An 18,953-nucleotide genomic window follows, 5' to 3' on the forward strand; every position below is an offset into this window, starting at 1 on the left:
TTTCAACGTATTTTGACGGTTTTTGATACCACAAACCTATTTAAATCTGCAGATTTTTATTATGAAAACAGTTCAAAACAATAACCTCGTTTTTGACCAACAATGGATTTGTCGGGTTTTGCTTCTATAGGATTCATATTTAACTTCTCAAATATCTGATGCAATTTTTCTTTCTTACTCAAGGCCAAAAGTAGACAAAAATCACATTTCAAAATATGAAACTTAGCCAAATAGGGTTGAATCTAAGATCGAAAAGTTCGTTCTTGTATCTAACTAAAATTGAAATTAGATATTCAATCACGAAGTGTGGGTTGGGATTGTAAATTATTATAAATAATGTAAATTATAAATTAATGTGTTTTTTTTTAATATTATAGTTCCAAGTTATGTTGTTAGTATTATCGGAGACCAACAAATATATACTATATATTATGTGATATATGCCATACTTTAAGGTGTTTTCATTTTCAAAGTGTTTATTTGGTATTGCAGATAGATATATTGTTTTTTTAGATAATGCTCCTTAGAGAATTTTTAATTAGTTATAGACTATTTAATTTTTCTTTAAGAAACAGAAAGAAATATATATTAAACAAAGATATTTCATTCAGCAGTGAAATTTAGATTTTTTTACAAAGAAGATTATTAAAATTTTTTATAAAATATTTAATTTAGGTATAGTTATATTTTATGTATGTATTTTTTTGCTCTTTATGGCTGACATGTTTTGTTTTTAAATCATTTTTAGTAAGATACGAGTAGATTATGTATTCTCTTAACTTATGTAGGTTTAATATATGGATGTTAGTACTTATGTCATTAGTCTTAAGTATTATCCGAAAAGATTATCTTAATTTTCTGCCAGGTGAACTATATACTTTATAAAATGTTCCTTTTTTCTTGGGTCACAATGTTGAAGACTAGAATCTGCACTGTAGAAATTTGAATTTGATAAGGCAATCTGCGATGTTTTTTAAAACAGAAATTATAAAATACTACACGCAGACAATAACAGATGGAGACGACTCTTTTACATATACGACTTATACATTTTATGTAAATTCTAATAGACGTTTAGTCGTTTCACTTAAACGACCGCAATCTCTCAAAGAATCTTTAATACAACAGTGAAAATTATATTTTATTTTTGACACGTTAGAATCACTAATGTCTAATAACATTTATATTATTTGATAAGGTAATTTTGCTGTATTCCGCTTACAGAAGTTAATTATTACTATGTACTAATATATTACCTGTTTGAGCGTGATATTTTAATAGTATAAACACGTGTTATTAATTTTTACCAGAAATTATCTAACTATCAAGGATTGTTTGGCTAATTCAGTTACATTGTGACTTTTTTACTCAATGCTTAAACCTATCCAGACCGAAACTTTATAACTGCCATCGTACTTGTTTAAAGTTTTACAAGAACTTTCCGAACTTTTTAACAACTTCTGTTCGAAAGACGATTTTTTCATATGTGGTGAAAGAAAAATGTTTCTACTATATTTGAAACATGTTTCTTCTTATAGTTTGAAAACTCAACTGTATCGTACTGTAACCTACATACAAACTGCTTAAATATAAAATGAGGTAATACCTTATACTTATAGTTTAGTAGATTTTATAGATTTTTATTTAGATGAAAAACTACAAAATAGGAAGAATGTAATAAGTAGGAAGAATGCAAGTGAAGCAAATAAAAGAAATATTGCTAATTTTATTAGATGTATATCCGTAAATCCAATTATAAGAATTTAATTTAAAAAAGAAACTCAGCACATTAGTTTTCTTGATTTAGTCCATAAAGGTTTTTTTACACAGCCTCAAAGGAATGTACTCAAAAAGGAAGGATAAAGGATATTCGTTTACCTTAGTTCTAATGGCAAAATTAACCTTAACATTATAAACTTGTAACATTTGTAGATATTACTAATTTCAGACTTATATCGCTATCTAGCAAATTTAAAAAAATCTTCAAAGTTCTATGATTCTAAGATTCATATGATTTTAAAATGAAGGGTACAGGCAAAGAAGGTGCTATGTCAAAAAAATAAGTTTTGAGAAAAACGGCTTCAAAGGTTAATACTCTATGGTGTTTGTTTATTGGGAAAATATAAAAGGTGATAAATTGTTTTAATAATGTATTGGAGTATTAACCTCTAGAGAGTTAAATATAAAAAGTCACAAAGCAAATTCAAAAAATGTAAAAGAACATTTTTTACAAAATTGCAATTATTAAAGAGAAATAAGATGTTTTGTCAAGCAACTACACTATACTACTATAACACAAACTGCACTAAACTTAATATTGTAATGGTAAAACTTAAAATCCATATGTAACAAAAAGTAAAACCGTTTTATTTTCTAAAAGGCGATCTTGCAAGGTTCTTCAGATACTGAGTGTTTTATTTATCCTAGAACCAAAAAAAAATAAAAATTAGACCAAAATCATGACCGAAGAGCTGGTCAAGCTTACCGTAGTAATCAAAACGCTTAAAGTTAATGTTGTCCATTTTTCTTCTATAAATGAGGCAGATGGTTATAGTAGTCTTGAGCAGCTGCGCCACAAAATATCTTTAGCTCTTGGAGATTTTTTCATTTTTCCTTACTTATGGGTATAGGCTCTAAAAGAAAACAAATTTCCACTGTCACAAGGATGTTCTAACAGTTAAAATCAAAACCTTTATATAAGTGATCTGGCAGTTTAAATTCGTTGGCTTCTAACTTTATTTTAGTTTTAAATTTGGGATCAGTGATAGCAGTAGTTTCCCAAGAACCATTGTAGCTATCTCGGTGAAGTATCATTATTGGATGTTCCTTTTCTATTTTTATTTCCCTAATAGGCCTGGAAAGAAACGGACATGTTCTTCTATAACGTTCTTTAAAGAATGTTGTCCAGTATCTGAAGTACGTTTGGTTAACGTTTACCACTTGAAAAGGAGATGGTTTCTTTCTTGCCATGCGGAATACTTCTTGCCATTGTTCTGGGAGTTCCACTCGTGTTTTTTGGTTTATTAATATTTATAATTCTTGTCCTGCCCTCCTGCAGGAGTCGCAAAATATTTGTAGTTCACGAACTTCAGGATTAAGATAATTATGTAGCAAAGAGCAGACATCATCTTAGTTTAATTGGTTTATATCTGCCTCTAATGTACGGTAAGTCACATTTTCTGTTTGCGACAAATTAAGTCTTTCAGCTTCTAGACTTTTAATCTTGGCTAAATATTCGTCGCATTGACTACATGCGTCAGATCTAGGGTATCCAAAGGATATGTTGAACTCAGTTGAAAAAATGGTCCTATAAGTTTCATATGACACATGTTCATTTGGAAACTTTTCACAGAACATATTAAACATTTTTTTGATATTAAGTTCTTCTGGTAGATATAATTTAGCCGAATCATGCAAGCTGTAATGACTTTTACGACCTCTAAACGATCCAATATGACTCTTTATCGTATTTCGTGTTTCAACAGAGAGCTTGTGCGGGCGATTAGTGTGCTTACCTCTACGATCTTTTGGTGCATCTCCTGTCAGCTTTAATGACTGCTGCAATACTGCTAACTTTCTTCGACCTATTCCATGCATAGACATAAATCCCTTCTCTTCACCTATAGTATGGCTCCTCAAATTTATTAACTTATTTACGTCTCTTAATTTTCTATATTTCTTCCTTTTTTTACTATTTGTTTCTTTAGTCGGAATGTCATTATCACCGATTTCACCGTCAATTACCTCCACAACGTAAAGTTTTTAATAAACACACGTGCACTGATTAAAAGCCGTTTGTTTACTAAACATGCCGGTATTAATTCGATTGCATCAGACCACGAGTAAAACTTGACATAGCACTTTTTTCGCCGGGACCGCGCGGACTTACCACCTTTTTAGCCTGACTAGAGATATTAGTTCACGTTCACGTTCTTAGTCGTGATTGATTTATAGAATAGTAGTTTAGCTTGCTGGCTTTAATATGGCGCCAAAATCTCATTTTCTGTAAAAATTGACATAACACCTTCTTTGCCTGTACCCTTCAAATGGTTTGTTTCTCTACATCTGCAAGACTCTTGTTAAGGCACTTTGATCAGGATTTATATGCATACTTATGTTATTTATATTCTCGTTTTTTTTATTACTCGAGAAAATTCGAATTCTCTACGAATCAGACTGTTCATTTCAAAATATTTTTAAATTTTTAGTGTTGTGCGTTTTGGACTTTTTAATATTATATAACAACCCGTCCATCGCAAATGCAAGAATAATCTTTCATGCTGACTTTTTACATAGTAAAATGCTGAATTATTATTTTATTTAACAGACAAGGACGAAAAAATGTTAGCGTGAGAGTTACTAATTAAAAGAGTTATTAGCGAGTTCCTAATTATAACTTTGTATAGTTCCACAGATATGTAATTTAAACCCAAACTTTTACTTTTAAAAGTGGCAACAGCGGTGTACAAGGAAACACCAAATCAGGATGTAGCTGTGATTGTGCTTTGATGTGATTCCATTACGATATTTCCCGTTAAACTTTTAATGCAAATAAAACCAGACCGCATAACTATTACCAACTTAAACTACTTCAAAACTTCTATTAAACAACTATTTAAGTTGAAATATGCTTGTGAACATGCAAATAATTAAAAATAGTTGTAGTGGTGTGATTATTCACTTTTTATGTATAAAAATAAACAGAACCAAATGGAAACTTTCCAAAAAAACTTTTGTTGTAAAAATAAGAGAAACTCGGTCATGCATGAAAAAAACTCCACTTAACACATTTTTATTGCCACTTAATTGAAATGAAACAAGAAAATGCAAGCCGAGCAAAAAAATTCGCTGATGATGAAAACCCTTGAGAAGGAAAACAATAGGGAACGCGGTTATAAAGTAAAAATTCCCTTTTTAACGTTTTCTCATCGCGTTCATCGCAGCGTTGTCGAGATAAAATGAATGAAATGAATTCCAAGAAAATCTCAAGCGACATCTAAGTTTATTAGGTTTCAAGGAAGGCTTCTTTCTTTTTTGGTAATTCAAGTATTCTACGTTCTCAAGAAATTACGCATGACATTCGCAAGTAGGTATGAAATAATATTGTGGAAAAAATACGTCGAATTTCACTGCAAAAATTTAGAAAACCGCATAAAGGAAAAAGCAAGGGCGACAACATTAAACCACTGTTCAAAAATTAAAAATTTTTTGATCTCATTACAGACTCACGTCTCATTTGCTTAAAAATTGTCACATCTCTAAAAGCATTTTTTTCAAATCATCAGCGAAGAGCAAAAACTCAGACTCCAGTAGGGAGCCGAGGTGATTGATAAAGAGACTGAATAACAATGGTCCCAAAAGGGAGCCCTGAGGGACCCCTGAAGTTGTCAAAAATGGGTTGGACAAAATACCACCAATTTTAACACGCTGCTCTCTATCCATCAGATAAGACTTGATCCAAAGTAAAAGAGATCCGCTGATGCCGAGATCTGAAATATGAGAGATAAGAATATTATGGTTGACCCTATCGAAGGCTTTACTAAAGTCCGTGTATATCGCATGTGTTTCATTACCGTCGGCAAAAGATTTGAAGATATAGTTGCTAAAAACAAACAAGTTTGTATCCACAGAACGACCTCTGGTTAATCCATGCTGCTGATCTCCAATTATTTCCTGAAATGTGCCAGATAGAACCACCTCTACACAGTGCTCGAACAGCTTAGGAATTGCAGAGAGGATACTAATGGGACGATAGTTAATTATGTCACTCTTATTCCCAGATTTATAAATAGGACATACATGAGATAGCTTCCAGTTCTCTGGAAAAGTTCCAGAAGTTAGGGACAAATTGAAAATATGAAAAAGTGGAAGGAAAAGGGAATGGCTGCATTCTTTCAAAAGCCTGTTTGGAATTCCATCGGGACCCGCTCCCTTTCTGCTGTCCAGTTTAGCTAATGCTGTTTCAATTGTAGTAGCACTAAGGAACACGTGGTTGATATGGTTAAATTTACATGAGGTATCGAGACCGTCAGAGGCATTAGAAGGGTTAGTATTCTTGTTAAATACAGATAAAAAGTGGGTGGCAAAGAGAGTTGTTATTATCCAGTTGTTATTATAATTACTATTTTTAAAATTTTAACGTTGTTAAATGTGTTTTTTAGTTTAAACTGGTATCTTCTTTTAGTAAAACCTATTTATAAATTAAAGTTTTTTTTATCCCTAATTTCTCAAATGTCACTGGTCTAACCCACCCAAAATTTTGGTCCAGATACGGCCCTCGTCAGACTCATCAAGTTCTGATTCGGATACGAACAACATTCTTTTTGATTCCGACTTGGTAGATGATGATGATGATTATGAGTTTTTCTTCCGTTATGCAAAGCGGTCCAAAAATTAAGGTTATGTTGATGTTACTGACCCCTCTACAATAATACAAAATTTATTGAGCATTTTAGACTTATTCGAGAATTAAGTCATGTTGTTGCTCAAAAATCTTAACAGAGTATTTTTTTAACGTCAAAATTATAAAAGCACACAACAAGGCAGAAAAGCTTATTTGACAATTGACATGAAATTTTCCGTTGATTTTCCCGACGTAAAAGCGTTCTAGCGAAAAACCGTTTGTTACGAGTTTGCGGATTGAACATGCGCACTAAAGCAGTACAGGGTCATTCTCATTTAAAGTCGTCAAACCAATAGTGAAAATCGTTCATTACAAAATATTTAATATTATGCAAAAAAACAAACAAATCATTTTCTAATCATGTTTTATAACACAATTTGGCAAAAGCAGTGCAAATTTTTTTTTATTTTACCCATTTTTGAGTGATTCTACTTACTGAACTTTGTCAGGTTCCTCACTATTTCTTAAAAGTCAGAAAATTAGCCTTAGACCCAGGTTAAGAATTCTTTTTAAAACATTAATTATTGCAAGAAGCCGATGGGTAATTTATTTTTTTTTTAGTTTCTATTTTTCTATAAAAAGCAATACCATATTTTATGTGTTTTTCTAAATAGTGACGAACCTGACACTGATGTAACAAACCTGACAATGATGCTAAAAATTGATAGAAAACAAACACATTTAAATAATAATTGTTTTTTTTTTATTAAATGGCTCCAATTACAAAAACGTTTAACCAAAAATGTAAATTCTAAATTTAACCAAACATAACAAAATAAACTCTAAATTTTAAGTAACTCATAACAAATAATAAAATACTTAGGTTAAATTAGTTGATGCCTTCCCCATTTTCAAGCCAAAACGGCGTTTTAAACTGTAAAATTCGTTTAGTTGCATTAGTAGGTGCTTCAATAGAACCCACTATATCTTCAAATTTATACCAGATCTTGTCTTCCTTGATTGGCCAAATGTATTTATTGACTCCTACAGAATGCAGAACTTTAACTTCACAGGATTCATCGTTATTTGTATCAGTAACAACGCTCGGATATATCACATTGTTATATTTAACAAGCAGCCATTGATCAATTTTTACATTTTCAAAGGTCACAGGTAAAAATTGTTGTTGTTGAAGCTGTTGTTGAGGAGTGGTATCTTCTGGGTTATCGTCTGAATCTACAGTTTCACAGTCTTGATAATACATCCGTTGCAATGAATGACAATCACATGTTGTAGGCAATTTCTTGCAAAAACACGATAATTCGCGTCCATATAAATCGGACTCAGAATCTTTCAAAATAATTTGACCTACTTTCATAATGCCTTTAGTCATTTTGTAACGATTATTTATTTCTTTTTTGGAATCAAAGTTAATGACATCTTCTAAATCGATCCAATAAAGTTTCACATTTACTTTTCCTTGAAGAATCCTAAATAACGCTTCTGCATCTGGAATGTCATTCCCTTTACAGACAAGTCCATCAGCTACTCTTTTGACTGCAGCCCCAACACCATCCGGAGCACCCTTACCATGCGAAGCCTCTGAAAAGTTCCATGAAGCATTTGAAAATCCATAATCTCTAAAATATGTATTCAAATAAAAAAAATTGTCCTTGTTGCGGTATTGTGATGTTGGGCCATCACTAAAGAAGTTAACAGTTTGCACACCATTTTGTTTTAGTTCTTCTAAAACAGGACGTAAGTGGGCCCAAATAGCAGGAGGGTCATGCCGAGTACAGGAAGAAATGGTACATATACTTTCAGGAGGCTTATTGTCATAGTAAACTACAACGGTATGGAGACTGGCCTGGTTGTGTGAGGAACCGAAATGCATTGCCTGTATTTCTGAACTCATTTTGCATGAGTAATTTTCCGAAAAATCTATATATACAGCAGCCTCTTCATAAGTTAGTTCAGAAATACATTTTTGCCTTTGACTGGCTTGATGATTTTTTTTAAAGACATGCCAACAGAACATTGTTTTTAGTTCTGCATTAAAATTTGTGCATAGGTTCTTTAGCATTCCAGATTCACGGATAAGCTTTGTTTTATTAACAAAAAATGTTTTGCCTGATTTGCTCCTTTCCTCTTTTTCAAGTTTCCAAAAGTTCCAATTAACTAATTTATGTGGATCTTTAATATCCGCGAGGATTATAGCGGCCTGATCTTGGCATTTTGGGCAGATATTTTTTATGCAATCTTTTGATTTTACATCACACGTAACCAGCTTACATACGTTTTCGATGTTGCGTTCTGTGCATATTTTTTCTTTTACTAAAGTATCCAGTTTATGCTGTATATTGGAATGTTTTTTGCACAAGCAAGAATCTCTATCGGAAAGTTTTGGTTTCACAACCCAACAAGGTCTATGCCTGCAAAATGTCGCAAAACTAATTTTACTACAAGGAAACTCTTTGCAAAACTTTTCATAAAGATTTTTAAGGGTTTCCTTTAGCAATCTTTTCTGATATTTGATCTTGCCTCGTGTTACTGTTTGTTTTTTTCCCGGTGTTAACGTAGTTATGTCATCTCTATTAAAAAAGTCTCGTATTTTTTTATGAAGTGGATGCAAAGTAAGTCGACATCTTCCTTTCCCTTTTGACATTGTAGTTGAAGAATGACATTGGAGTACCTTTTTAGTTCTTGTTAAAAATTTATATTTTTTGACAATGGTTCCACTAGTGGCTCTAGAAATAATTTGCTTTTCTTTTTCGTTGTTTGTTTTTGAGTAATTGTCTTTTATTTGTGCAACTAGTGCATTATGAAAAACTAGAGTTTTTTTTACAGTTTCAGGAACATTATATCCTTTGGTATCTTGGATGGCTTTACTGTAAGGACTAGCTGTTTCACTTTTCTGACTCCCTGCCACAACATTCTTTTTCTGGTATCGCTGGCAACGTTTCTTATACTTCCGTAAAGACTGCTTTGTTTTTTCCAAGTCCTTTTCCAAACGCTTGATTTTCCTGTATGCAGCAGTTCTGTCCTTGCGAAGTCTCTTTCTTCCGGAAGACCTGTTAGCCTCTAAGTAAGATTGATTTCTTGGAGGTTCATTTACTATTCCAACATCTTCCATAGGAATATGATCGGGCAGGGGTATCGGACTTCCCGGTGGAGTATTTTGCTGAAGAAATTGGTCCTGTTCACGTTCATGTTTTTTTATCTGCCGACTTTTCTGTTGGTACAATCTCCATTTTTTTCTTTGGTAACGCTGCTCCCTATCGGAAAGTTCTTCTATAGACTTTTTGGACTTCTTTGCCCTCTTTCGCCTTTTTTCTAAATATTCTTGTCTTTTTTCGGGGTTTTCTTTCAGTTTTTCTCTATAACGCCTTGCACGTTCAGCCGGTGTTAACGGCATTGCTGAAAATAATGTCTACTTTACTACTTTTAACGTCAGGTTCGTCACGAACTTGTCAGCTGCGTTACGAAAGAATAGTAACGCAGCTGACCGTGACGAACCTGACATTTTATTAAAAATAAGACTATTTGACTATGACCGGCGACCGGTATTTTATTGTAAACATAACCTAACTTTTAGTTTGCTTTGGTTAACAAAATACAATAATTCGTTTTAAGAAAATATAAAGAAATTTAAAGTTATTTGCGTGACGTAACTGACAAGCAATAAACATACTCACCTTAAAGTCACAAGAAAACACTTTTTTAAACACAGTATTTAACTAAAAAAAACACTTTCTTTACACTGCGTAGCGACACTATGGTTTCATTTAGCAAGCAGGTGGTTAACTGGAAATAGTAAATTGGTCCATATAAGAATTTTACGCTTTCTTAATAGTAGTGACGAACCTGACATATTTTTTAGAGACAATACTTTGGAAGAATTTAATAAATACGAAAAGCAAAGACGTGTTTCCTATAGGCGAAAAGTTAAAAATTAAATCAATATTTTTTAGTTATCTAAGTAAAGCCTAAGTAAAAAACAATTCCTTAACGAAAAATCATGATAGTATGAAAGCAACTAAGAAAGAGACCGTGACGAACCTTAACATTTTGTGACTTTAAAATGAAATAAAATTACATTGATAAAATCAAGATATATTATTTCCTAAACATGTGATTAATCCGTGTTTAGTTTTTATTTTAAAACATCTAATCGACACTAACAAACAAAACCTGAAGAAAAAAGTCTTGAAGACATCAAATATCAAAGTTAAATGAGAATGACCCTACAATAAACTGGTGTTAAACCATCCAAAAATATACGCTAGAACAAACCTAATACTGATAGTATTGCAAAAAACTGTCTACTAGATACTATGTGTGTTCCGCAACGTTGGAAAGGCCTCACATGTAGGACCGGCTTAACTTAAACGGAAGAAATCAGAACCACGGAACTCACCAGAATACAAGATAACATGGCGGCGGGAAGCACCTTCCTTTAAGGACACCCGATTATGTGTTCTAATAAATATAACTCCGCGCATTATTTTTGCAGTCGATAACCCTCTATATATATATTTTTTTTGGGTCTATTCTATATGTGGAATCAATACCTAGGGTGACTGTAGTCGCTTGAACTTGCTTTTTCTTATTAAAGGCATTATGTACATACTGGCAAAATGTTATTAGGATGGTCAATGTCGACTTTTTTAGTAAAAAAACATGTTGATTTTCTGATATACTATATTTTACTTCATCATATAGTCTATCAAACAATACCATTTCAAACACTTTAGATACAGAGTATAGTATAGTAACTGGTCGATTATTTATTCCTTTATTCCTAGCACCTTTTTTTAATATTGGAAGGACTTTACTTATAATAATAATAATAATAATAATAATAATAATAATATCCTTTATTTGCCAACAAAATCGTATACAGGACGACAAAGCAACGTCATACAAAGGAGGATCTAGCTCCCATGGGGTACATTAATTTTTCTTATCTAGAATTCATAGAGGCAATATACTTATATAAACAAAATACCAAAATTTAAAATAAATATTCTAAATATCTAACACAAGTTAAAATTATTATTCAAAAGTAAAATTATAAAAACATTTAATCTGCAACCAGTGGTAAACAGCTTTTTTAAATTGGACTGTAGATTCAATGCTTCTAATATCAGCAGGTAGCATTCTATAAGCCCTGATGGCCATATAATGAGAACCTCTTTCATAGTAAGCTGAATTATGCAATGGAATACGGAGATCGCTTCTATGTCGTGTAATCATAGTCACATCCTCAGCGTACATTTCCCTATTCTCAACAAACAAATGATTGTGTCTCTTCACAAATAACACCAAGGAAGAAAAGTATAAGGAGGGAAGGGTGAGTATTTTTAGTTTGCAGAAGTAAGGCCTACAGGAAGTTCTGTAGGTCATGCCCAATAAACAACGAATGATACGCTTTTGCATTCTAAATATATCTAGAGCTCCTCTTGCAGATCCCCAGAAACAGATACCATATTGTAAGATCGACTGTACCTGTCCGAAATAAAATAGGCGAAGAGATACCTCAGACACTACATCCCTTAATCTTCTAATCAATCCGCACAAGCTAGCTAATCTGGAATAAAGGTTTTTAATATGTTTCTCCCAATTTAAATTGGGGTCAATGTGTATTCCTAAGAATTTAATACTATTGGCCACAGGGATTGACTGCCCACCAGACCACACAAGTAGAGATTCTGAGACAATATTGGCCTTCGAAAAATTAATCAACCCCGTTTTACCAGAGTTCAAAGACAACTTACTGTCCAGACACCAGGTCCTCATGCGCTCCACTGCGGATGAGCAGCCCCGTGAAAGATCTGCCACTGTCTTCCTGGCAACTATAACTGATGTGTCGTCGGCGAATTGACAAATCATATCAGAAGGGAACAGCTCAGGCAAGCCATTGACATATAATAGGAAGAGCACAGGTCCCAAGATTGAGCCCTGAGGCACACCTCTTCCTATAATTTGGGGGCGGGAAAACGTTGGTGAGCCGGAATGTGTCACACAAACTATTTGTTCTCTTTGCTCTAGATATGAACTAAGTAATTTAGATGCTGCACCCCTGATGCCATACCGTTCCAGGATGTCCAGCAGTAAAGAATGGTCAACCGTGTCAAACGCCTTAGACAAATCGAAATACAGTCCAGCCACACTGGCCTTTCTCTCAAGATTCTCCATAATATATTGTATTGCACTATAAATGGCCATTTCCGTCGATCTTTTGGGAACGAATCCGTATTGGTGTTTATTTATTATTTGATGGTGAGTTAAATAATTCATAACTATTTGATAGATAACCCTTTCAAATACCTTCGATATGGATGGTAATACGGATACTGGCCGATAGTTGGCAATATTCGTTTTTTCTCCCTTCTTAAAAACAGGCACTACTTTTGCCCGCTTAAGAGCAGAAGGAAAAATTTGGGTAGAAAGACTCTCATTGATCACATTGGAAATGGGTCCGGCTAAGTGAATTCCAACAAACTTTAAGACGAAAACCGGAATTTCATCCAAGCCAGAGGAAAATTTATTTGGAAGGTTCATCAATATCTTAAAGATATCCTGAGAATTAACAGGATTGAGAAATATGGTTGGATAATCATTATACTCCAGGCTTTGAGTTTGTAAACAGAGGTTAAAAATATGCAAAAAAGGCTTTCAAGAAATCAACACAACCCTTAATAATATATGCAGGAACACCATCAGGTCCAACAGATCTGTTTCCTTTCAATTTCTTAATGGCATTCCTAATCTCTATTTCTGTGAAAGCTCTATAAAAAAAAAGTATTTGGAGCGTACCTCATCCTGGCTGGACCAGTATGTCAGTTGAAAAAACAGAACAAAAATACTGGGCGAACAAGTTTGCAATGAGAGGTTGTCATTTGGGCAGGTATATCGTCATCAATTTTTAAAGTACGAATAAAAGTCCAGAAAAATGTGGGATCTGTATACATGCTTCTTTCAGCGTTAGTTTTATATTCTGCATATGCTTTTTTTATACTTAATTTAATTGTTTGCCTAATCTTTTTATATTTATCCCACCAATATCCGACGTAAGTTTTTTTTTAAACTTCCTTAAACAACATTCCTTTTCTTTAATCATTTAAATTAATTATTTCATGAGAATTTTAAAGAAATTGTTTACAGAACCATCAATATTTTGACAATTACAAATGCCATTCCAATTTCTATTTTAGGAATAGTATGCAGGACCTGTATGCGTCAATAAACTGTGACAAAATATATTTTTTTCCTTTTTCTTCGCAATCTTGTGGTTTAGGGAAGTCATCAGAGACAACGTCGTCGCATCCATTGCACCGTTTCTTTTCTTGTTGACTGATGAGTTGATTGTCAATCTCGCCCTCACACGGTCAATTTTTCCATCAGTCTTCTGGTTCCGCCCCAAGACTTTCAGGATTCCGAAAATCACATCATTTGTAAATGAGTCCATCAATATTTGCCTTCATACGGTCGATAATACTGACAATATTGCAAAAAACTGTCTACTAGATACTATGTGTGTTCCGCAACGTTGAAAAGGCCTCACATGTAGGTCCGGCTTAACCTAAACGGAAGAAATCAGAACCACGGAACTCACCAGAATACAAGATAAACATGGCGGCGGGAAGCAGCTTCCTTTAAGGACACCCGATGATGTGTTCTAATAAATATAACTCCGCGCAATATTTTTGCAGTCGATAACTCTCTATATATATATTTTTTTTTGGGTCTATTCTATATGTGGAATCAATACCTGGGGGTGACGGTAGTCGCTCGATACGTGGTTGATTGTTTCCACAGCCTCCTCATTTCGAACGCGCTGCGCTCGATGCTGACAGGACACTTGGCAACGTTGCCCGCTTCCGTCTACCACCGCGCAGTCCGCTCTGCATTGTCGCCTGAACTCCGAGCTTGATACACGTGTGACTGGTGGATCGCGTCGCCGAGAGGCTCATTTGGCTGTTATTTGTTTATTCTTTAAGTTTAACCTCCAGAAATCCCGTTTAACGTAAGTCTCGTCACCAATACCTCTTTTGTTTAATTTACTTTATGATTTTATTGCATTTGTTTTTCGGCCTTCCGTAGTATTTTCTTATTATGTTATTAAATACCCAAACACCACCATTTGTATATTTGATATTTATGAATAATGAAGTTTGTATAAATAAGTGGAAGTGCCCTTGGATCAGTGGGCCGGTGCCTGTAATGCGCCCCAAGAAGTGTCCAAAAATAGACCTGATTTATAAATAAATCCTTGCAAGTGCTTTCAGGACTATTTTATACCTTGCTATGTGACAATTGACTTACTCTATACTGAGAACATTTTCTAGTTGATTCATACAAAACATTACTAAACAAATGAATGCATTACCCTTAATATGTTAGTTGCCTATATTTATACACTATTGCCCATACAGAGAGCAACTTTTGAAAAATCTAAATTTTTTTCTCCTTTTACAAAATACCTTTTCAAAAATAAGCCTGCTGCACTCAACTTGAATTTTTAATACCCTATACAGGAGGTTATGTAAGCATGTATAATAAATTTGGCAATTTTTTGAATAATTTTAAGGCAAAACTTATTTATTTAACAATGGAACACATTTACATTATAATTATAGAAATACAGTGTAATCCGCATATAATGGACTTGAGGGGACCAAGAGATATAATTCCTTATACCCGAGTGTCAATCTTATGAGATGAAACAAAAATTATGTATGCATGATTTAATGAAAAACTATATTTTATTAGTAAACAGGTACATACATACATATGTATGTATATGCACATACACAATCATACATATTTATAAAAACATTACTTCTCAAAACAGTCGGTTATTTTGCTTTGAATTGAGTGCTTTTTTATATAGTTGTCTTGCAAAATAAGTTTAAGTTTATTTAATTTTGAAAACACTTCAGTGCTGTTCTCTTCCTGTAGAAAATAATGTTGTAATATTTGTACACAGCTAAGAGCTTCTTCTGTGGTTACCTTGGTTTCTTCTGCTGTATCATCTTCAACTTCTTCTTTCTGAAGTGTTTGATTTACCAAGTCTGCATCAGATAGTTCGTCTCTTACAGTAATGTTTTTCTTATCAACATTAACGAAATCCTCAAAATCCTCTAAAACCATATTTTTTTTTAGCAGATACAGAAATACATACATTTTGGAAACCTAAATTACAAAATTTGTAAACTATTAAACCTCAAACAAAAATAAAACAAGTTTTCTACTGCTAAATCCAGTACACAATGATATATAAAAATATTGTGTGTGCACTCACAATTCAAATCTACATAACAACAATATAAATAAAGAGGTCATATTACACGAATATAAATGTATACTTTATCCCATTAATACACCCTACCAATATAAATTAAAACTAAAGAAAAACAAAATATTCCAACAAGTGCCATTCTTGAACAAGACTAATTCAGATCAGATAGGAAATTCTATAATTACTAATAATAATCCATTTGGTTATTTCTGACTTAGCTTTAGAATACTTTTGCATCTTTATATTTCTTGGAAGATCATTAAATATTTTTGGACTAACACAATACAGTAGAACCTCGATTATCCGGGCCAGCCGGGACCGATAATCCAAAGACTCATTTTTATTTTCTTAATACATAATTTATTTAAACAAATACATGTGCCAGACGAAAAGAAACAACGTGATAGAACAGAATGCAACAAAAAAAATGTCTTATTACCTATTTAGAGATAATGTATTTGCTATGTATAAACGTATACATACATTATAAAAAATATTATGTAGGTTATACATATTATATGTATATACATACATATGTACATATATAAAAAAATCACTAATTTTTGTTTGTTTTTGGGCCTCGTAACTTCTACACCCTATAATTTCCTTCATTTTTCTAAGCAAGTACATGAATGTCATCAGTTACAGGCTGTTCTTCAAAATATTGAATAAGTATGTTTACTACTGTATCATTCATAGATACTTCCTGTATCATTTATAGAAGTAAGAGAGATTATTGATGGCTTAAAAAATAAGACTTGTCAAGACATCTATGGGCTAAATGTCAAACTAATTAGGTCTGTTAAAAACATTATCATAGCTCCAGTAACAAAACTAATAAACAGATGCTTCAGGGAGAACACTTTTCCAGGTGTGCTCGGATCAGCCAAGGTAATACCTATTTTTAAGAAGGGTGATCCTGATAGGCCCGAGAACTACCGTCCTATCTCCTTGCTGCCCATAATCTCAAAAATCTTTGAAAAATGTATTGCTGCTCAACTTGTGAAACTTTTTGAGGGTAACAATCTTTTCACATCCAGCCAGTTTGGTTTCAGAAAGGGTAAAAGTACCACTATGGCCATTTTAGACTTAATTGATTACTTGTTAAATGCTTTTAATAACTTGCAATATGGCAGTGTCTTGTTCTGCGATCTGAGCAAGGCATTCGACTGTGTTCCCCATAACATATTGCTACAAAAACTTTCTAAATATGGACTAAGTCCCAACAGTGTTAAACTTCTCGCTTCCTATCTGGCCAATAGGGATCAGATGGTAAGTGTTGGTGGGGTGTCATCAGCAAAAAGTGGGATAACCATAGGTGTTCCCCAAGGATCTGTTTTGGGGCCTATCCTCTTTTTGATCTATATAAATGACCTACCATTAACTGAACCATCTGGTAAATTCACCATTTTTGCTGATGACACAACAGTGGCATGTGCCGAAGATACTCTTGAGACCGTGGAGAGGAAATTGAGAGTATTGCAAGGGGGAATTCAGGAATGGTTTAACATGAACCGATTGCATCTCAACGCAGACAATACCAACAAAGTTATTTTTTCTCTGAGACCAGCTAACATATCAAAGGATTTTTCTGTTAAGTTTCTGGGAGTTTTATTGGATCCTCTACTTCACTGGCATTCCCACATTAATATTGTTGCCGGAAGGCTAAAAACATCTATATATGCCCTTCGTCGCCTAGGTGGATGTTTATCTGAATCTGGCTTAAGAACAGCCTATTTTGGCACCTTCCATCCCATAGCCACATATGCTATTCTAGCGTGGGGTCATGCCCCACAAACAAAAAGGTTGTTTTCACTACAAAGAAGGGCAATCAGAATTTTGGGTAGGCTGGGTTGCAGGGAGGATTGTAGATCTGTCTTCTCTATGAAGGGAATACTTACCCTACCTTCCGTATATATATTGGAAAATCTTTTATGGGTACACAGGAATAGGGATCGGTATAAAGTACATGGTGATATACACAACTATGATACTAGAAACACAAATAGGCTAGTTCCAATTTACCAATGCTTGACAAGGTGTCAGAGTGGTCCCGGATTTCTAGCTGTTAAGTTATATAACAAACTTCCTATCGACTATGTGGATTTAGATTTGGAACATTTTAAGAATAAAATAAAACAAATTCTAGTCTCTAATGCCTTCTATTCAAATGAAGAGTTTTTAAACTTCACATTCTATCTGTGATATTGAGTACCTACCTATATATTGCATTTTATTTAAGACATATTGTGATTGTGTATTATTCATAGTATGTATATCAATCATTGTGTTTTGGTTTTAATGAGTTTTATGTAGTGTTTTAGGAAAAATTTTCTTATCAATTTTTATAAACAGTCACCCTATTTTTTAACTTTGTAATGCTTGACTTGTGTGAATACTATTTTGTATATTGGCATTAATAAATTGATTGATTGATTGATTGATACTGCATCCCTTGCTTCTCGATGACTCGTCATAATGACGCAATCATTTTTATCAGAACTTTCATTCTCATCACTACTTTTGTCAGAACATCTGCAGAGCTCTTGTTATGTAGATAATCGTCATCTATGATCTGATACCCTGATTCTTGGTGATCACATTCTATCCATTCTTGTATTTCTTTATTGTCTATTTCTTCTAAACCTTTGATTTGTGAGGCAATAGTTGCTATATTTCCGACGGACAGCTCACCTTCATTTAAGTGATTTTCATCTTCAGAACCGTCTTCATGTTCTAAAGTCATTATTTTATAAAATGATTTTTTAATGTGATCCACTTTCACATCACTCCAAGCACGAGCTACAGCATAAATTGCTTCTTTCAAATTCAGGGTTGCCAGGCATGAGTTGGGGGGGTTGTTTGCTCGTTCAGTTTATTTCGCCTTAATAGACTCTCATATCCGTTATGGGTTGCCATTTTGGGGATTGTGCTCCAAGGGACTCCTTAACATAATTTTTACTATTCAGAAAAAAGCATTAAGGTATCTGTGTGGTGTTGGTCTGAGAGTCTCTTGTAAACCTCTTTTTGTAGCTGAAAGAATTTTAACAGTTTTCTCACTCTTTATATTGGAAACTGCAACACTCATACATAAGTCCGTAAGTCCACCATCCTGTACCAGTCATAATACTCGTCAAGTGGGCAACTTATCTCTTCCAATCCCCACCTCCTCACTTACGAGAAACTCTCTTATATTTATTAGTCGTAAAATATTTAATCATGTTCCTTTTTCGATTAGGACTGTTACAGACCTTAAAAAGTTTAGGAGAGAACTAAAGAAATTAATCTTACCAAAGGCTTATTACA

The 18,953-nt window shown here is 33.5% G+C and overlaps 1 protein-coding gene across 4 annotated transcripts in view; it reads left to right on the forward strand.

The window, feature by feature from the left end:
* LOC126737308 (poly(rC)-binding protein 3) overlaps positions 1–18,953 on the forward strand; it is a 145,736-nt gene that overhangs the window by 30,672 nt on the left and 96,111 nt on the right. For 3 of the 4 annotated variants that reach the window (XM_050442179.1, XM_050442152.1, XM_050442172.1), the window contains exon 1: positions 14,205–14,372. The exons of the other annotated variant lie outside the window; for it this stretch is intronic. The gene's annotated coding sequence lies outside the window, so the exon portion shown is untranslated. Of the gene's footprint in view, positions 1–14,204; positions 14,373–18,953 lie in introns of those variants that run through there. 4 annotated transcript variants of the gene reach the window in all.

The sequence above is a fragment of the Anthonomus grandis genome, chromosome 1 (assembly GCF_022605725.1).
Source record: "Anthonomus grandis grandis chromosome 1, icAntGran1.3, whole genome shotgun sequence".
Lineage (NCBI taxonomy): Eukaryota > Metazoa > Arthropoda > Insecta > Coleoptera > Curculionidae > Anthonomus > Anthonomus grandis.